The sequence below is a fragment of the Myiozetetes cayanensis genome, unplaced genomic scaffold, assembly GCF_022539395.1.
Source record: "Myiozetetes cayanensis isolate MyiCay16 unplaced genomic scaffold, myiCay2020 scf15, whole genome shotgun sequence".
Classification (NCBI taxonomy): domain Eukaryota; kingdom Metazoa; phylum Chordata; class Aves; order Passeriformes; family Tyrannidae; genus Myiozetetes; species Myiozetetes cayanensis.
Window position 1 is genome coordinate 12,175,391 of NW_026087159.1, and position 5,626 is coordinate 12,181,016.

Sequence of the window (5,626 nt, forward strand, 5' to 3'; positions counted from 1 at the left end):
CACTGCAATAAAACCAACAGCAAGAACAGCAACAGGGTCATGCATAAAAAAATTAGATCTTGACTTTTTTTATGGATTTATGGATTAGAACAAACCTGACAGATGATTGCTGCACAGAGAAGAACTGTTTTTTTGGTTTTTTGTTTTTTTTTTTTTTAAAGAAAGGAGGCCAAACCAGTGAATACATATATATTTTATCAAGAAATGATTTTGAAGAAGTTACTCAGTTAAAGAGAGTTTAAAGGAAGGCACCTTGTTAACAAAGACTAGCCCAAAAATTATATCTCTGAAGTGTCCCAGAGCTGGACACCTGGCACTTAAAAAGATCATTTTTAGCTAAAAATTTTAATTCAGTTTCAATGAGCAGATTCAGGACTGAAAAATAAAAAATTGCTGGAAGCTTAAAACTGAATTCTAGTTTAGCTTGTTGAATTCTTCAGTCTTTTCAAAATTGGAACATATGAAATGCTTTGGATAACATTTTTAAAAGGTTCAAATGATATTACGGACCAAATGATATTATGGACAAAAACAGTTTAAGAAATCCCCAAGTCATTCACAGTAATTTCACAGCAGGTTTAAGCTGTGTTTTGTACCCCCAAACAACCCCTGATGGCTACTTTGCCAGATGCTGTATTTCACTTTGCCTGCTGCTCCTCTTTTAACCTCGAAAGGTCTTTTTTCAATTATTACCACTTAGTTGTTAAGACATGTTAAAACCAGAGACTATTTTGCTAGTATTGATAAGGAGAGAATCCCATTTTTTGAAGTGCTTTACAGAGAAAAGACTGGTTGTTATTCCACACAGACACTGTCCTTTGAAGGGCCAGTTCTCTCTGCACTCCTGCTGCTCCATGAGGAGCTTCCCTGCCTTCAGATATACCTGTGCTATAGAGGAAAATACATATATAGAGAGAGGAATTCTGTCCCACAGAGAAACTTTGGTAGTTAAACACAAAATTATTTCTTAAGAGGACAGGAATCATGTTTTCCAAGATACCTATTAAAATCTAATACCATTCAGGACAAAGTGGGAAAACACTCTTAGGGAGAAGGAAAACAAGGGAGACAAGGAGAAAATTCTTGTTCTTGTCATTACTTACTTCTTTTGCTGTTTTCTCCACTCCTGCTGGAGCTGCAGCTCTCCTCAGTACAGCACCTGCAGAGTGGCTACACAGGAGCACGACAACCATGGAGTCCAAGCACATCACAATGGGCTCCCCACAGTTACCACCAGCAGCTCAGATGGATGGAACAGGATGGATCAACAGAGGGGCCACAAAACAGCTGAATGTGTTTTGGGAAAAATCAGCCCCTCCAGAGACTGTTAGAAAGCCTCTCAGTCTTCTAATTCACCAAGTTAAAAACAAGTCCATACTTTTAACAATCACACTCCAGTGTGCAACACAGAAACACCACCTAATTGTGCAGACCAGGTAACAGATGCATCAGGAGACTAAGACACATTCCTCTCGAACCAGAAAATGTTTGGTCAGAATGCTTATTTAGAACTTCTCACTGATCCATGAAAGGTGAATTAATTAGATAACAGGATCATCCCAATCCTTCACCAAATATTTGCACACTTGAAGCACAAATCTGAAACATGTATTTCTTGGACCCAGAAAACCAAACATATCCTGGGCTGTGTCAAAGGAAACATGGCTGAGGGAGGTGATTCTGCCCCTCCATTTTCCTCAGACCCCACCAGGCACTCAGCAACCAGCTCTGGAGATCTGTCCTGATTTCACCTGGGAAAATTCAATTTCTTCTCAGTAGCTGGCACAGTGCTGTGTTTTGGATTTAGGATGAGAATAACGCTGAAAACACACGGATGTTTAGTTGTTAAGTAGTGCTTGCTCTCAGTCAAGGACTTTTCAGTTCTCATGCTCTGTCAGCGAGCAGGAGCACCAGTAACCAGGAGGAAACACGGTCAGGAATGCTGGGCCACTCTGGTCAAAGGAATATTCCACACCACAGAACATCGTGCTCCATCTATAAACTGCAGGATGTGGCCCAGAATTGCCCAGGGAGGGGCTGGGCATTGCTCAGTGTGGGGTGAGCAATCGGCATTGTGCACCACCTGCTTCTCTTGGATTTCATTTCTCCCACTCTTCATTAAAATTATTGTTGCATTTTATTTTATTTTAATTATTAAACTATTCTTATCTCAACCCACAATTTTTACCCTTCTCCCCTCTCCAATTCTCGCCCCCACTGGGAGGGCTGAGGGGGAAGAGGGGACTGAGTTGCCAGCAGGGGTTAAACCACAAACCCCTCAGTTAAAGGACGTGGACCTTCAGGAGCTTGCCCAGAGGAGGTCATGAAGATGATCAGAGATGAACACCTCTGCTGTGAGGGAAGGCTGAGGGACCTGCAGTTGTTCAGCCTGGATAAGGCTCTGGGGAGACCTCTGAGCTCCTTCCAGTATTAAAGGGGCTACAAGAAAGATGGGCACAGTTTTTAGCAGGGTCTGTTGCAACAGGACAAGGGTAATGGTTTTAAATCCAAAAAGGGTCAATTTAGACTAGACATAAGGTAGTTTATCACAATGAGGGTAGGGAGGCCCTGGCACAGGTTGCCCAGGGAAGCTGTGGATGCCCCATCTCCAGAAGCGTTCAAGACCAGGTTGGACAAGGCTTGGAACAACCTGGGCTAGTGGAAGGTGTCCCTGCCCAGGGCAGGGAGGTTGGGACCAAATCTTTAAGGTCCCTTCCAACACAAAGCATTCTAGGATTCTGTCATCTCTATTCCTTTCATTAAGCAAATGCTCTTTAAAAAGACTAGTAGCAATGTTTTTAAAAAATACAGAAGCCTAAAGTAAATGCAGATACCTCCAAATCAGCATTCTCCAAACAGATGAGCTGCCTAAAGTAGCTGCTGTTTGCTACAAAAGCCACCTGAACTGGTAACTTTTTTCAAGCTCACTTATATATTCACATGCAAATGTTGTGTTGGGTTTTTATTTAATTTCAGTTAATTTTCACTTAGCTTAAAGGGTGACTCTCTTTAACCTCATGTGCATGCAGCATTAGCTTGCTAAAATAAGCAACAATATATACAGTGTGCTCATTGTTTCATTCTATACCCAGACTAGACACAGCCACTCTCAGCAGTACCAATGAGGAGATACCTCAAAATATCTAATACAGAACAGTCAGTCTTCATTTTCTGAAGCTTGTGATTTACATGCAATTAAGACTTACAACGCTGATTTATCTCACTGAACATGGCAGACAGGGAGGTGCACTGCAGATACAGTAATGTGGGACTTCTCAGACTGCTAAGGATCAGAGAAATTCATCCCACCATTTTAGGCTGAAGACCTAATTGATTTTATTAAATTTAGGACTACTGACCCTCCTTGCTGTAACTGTAGTTACGCCTGAGGCTGCTGGCTGAAAAAGCACAACCAAACCAAAATACAACCCAAATAATTCTTTGCTATACCATCTCTGCAACAGTCAGTTCTTAGCATTTATACATCCATGTGATTATTCTTTGCCTTTAATGACTTGCTTTTATTGCAAACCAGTTTCTTATACTCAGTGCAAAAATATAAGAAAACATCTTGTCCTATTGAATCCTCACCAGATTCCTACAATTCCAAAATTACCTATGATTGTTGCCCTTTATTATCCACTTCTATACAGTACTCAAAGCACACAAAAATTACTGCTTTGAAGCCTATTGTAAAGAAATTTTTAAACAACATAAAAAAAGTAATTATGGCAGCTGACTCATTCGTGGCTGAGCAGCAATTTTTTTATTTATCTCTATTTATCTCTACCTCAAACTCCTCGAGATGAATGACCTTCAGAACTGTGAAAGCACAAGTGATAGATGTGTGATACATTTAAAACAATTGTTACAAGTAGGAAAAGAGGTTCAGTCCCTGATGCAGGTAGATCCACAGTCCTCGGTCCAAGACTTGTGATGCCAAAGAGCTGTTGCTGTAAATCCCAGCACAAAAACGTGATGTGAAACCCACACTGTGCTTAAGCCTAATGAAAATCTAGATGGGAGAAAACTGTTGATCAAGCTGGAATCTATTCAGAACACTAAACTCAGGAGGTCTAATCTCCCTTTTCTTAACATAAACTGTCTTACATTGTTAAGGTAGTAGAAGTACTTGTCATTCCTGTTTGCATGGATGTCAATATGTCTGGAAAAGACCGTGAGAAGCATTTTTCAGGATGAAAATCTAAGTACTGTAAAGTTCAACTGGACGAAAACAAGCTTATTGCACACTACAGTGGAAACAGGTTCAGCCTTGTCCCTTTTTAACAAATATTAGCCACCAGAAGCAGTAACACATCTCCCTCCACCCCTTAACACAGGTTGTAACTGCAAATCTTGCTCTTCCTGGAAAAAGACAAAACCTTTAACAATACAGAGAATAAAAATATTTGAGACCCATCTTTTCCTTTGCAGATCAGTACAGAATTCCACTTAGGAGAACCATACAGCAGGGTTCCTGAAGTGACTGAGGAATACCCACTGGAAGCTGCTATTTTCCCTTTTACTGCTCAATACCGAAGGGTTTTGCAGACAGATGTGCTGCAGTTCAGGAAAAAAAAAAAAAAAAAAAAATCTCTTTTCACAGTAAGTGCTCTTATGAAGAAGCAGAATCTACACTCAGTACCATATTCCGACTACTTGACGGCCTCGCTGGATTGTGGAAGCAAAGCACAATACATAACATTTGATATTCTAGATATGAAGGACTGAAAAAACTCATGGGTAACTAACTCAAACAACTTCTTTATTCAAGAAACTAAACCTAGTTGCTTCTTGAACTGATGAGTGCTCAATAAGATTACCTGTTTCAAAAAAAGCTGCATAGAGATTTTCCTTGACAGAGTTTTCATAACAAAAAATATTAACTCCCCACCATCATTAAAATAAATTCAGTAAAGAAAGGAAACATCAACTTCCTACTTTTATAAGCATTGTTAATTCATAGGCTTTGAGCTTAATCCTACTGAATTTAGACTTTGGCATGATTCACAAATACCTCTCATTCTTTTTAAAGAACTTTATTTTAAAAATATTTTAATTTATTAGACCATACTTTATAATAGTTACCAATAGGACGAACCTGAACTCAAGCATCAGACATTTGTTGCACTTTCAAGTTTTGTAACAACATGACTTCTCAAAATTAAAGTGTACATTTAGATTCACAGTTTAATTTGCTGAAATTGAACAACATTTAAAACCACTGGAATATGAATTGAAAGGGATATATGTTAAGCACACAAATACTGAAAAAGGTCATAACCCCAAAATGCACTTGAAAATGGAATGCAGCCAATTAGTCAGACTGTAGTGTAGTAATTTCACATTTAACCTAGTTAGCACCTTAGTGAACTCAACCACTGAATGTGAGCAATAGAGTGTGTGCAGTGGAACCATTTAACAGGTACTGTACCATTCCATAAGGAAACTGTGTCTTCTTGAGCATTATGTGCTGTATTTATGAAAACTGATAATACTTGAGACTTTTCTAAAATGTGTAAATAAACAACGGCTACAGTTAAAGTCTAAACAAAGAAATTCTTTCTACTTTTTGTAAGTTGAGATTTTTAAAAGCAATCATTCATAAGGATTGCATCAACATCAG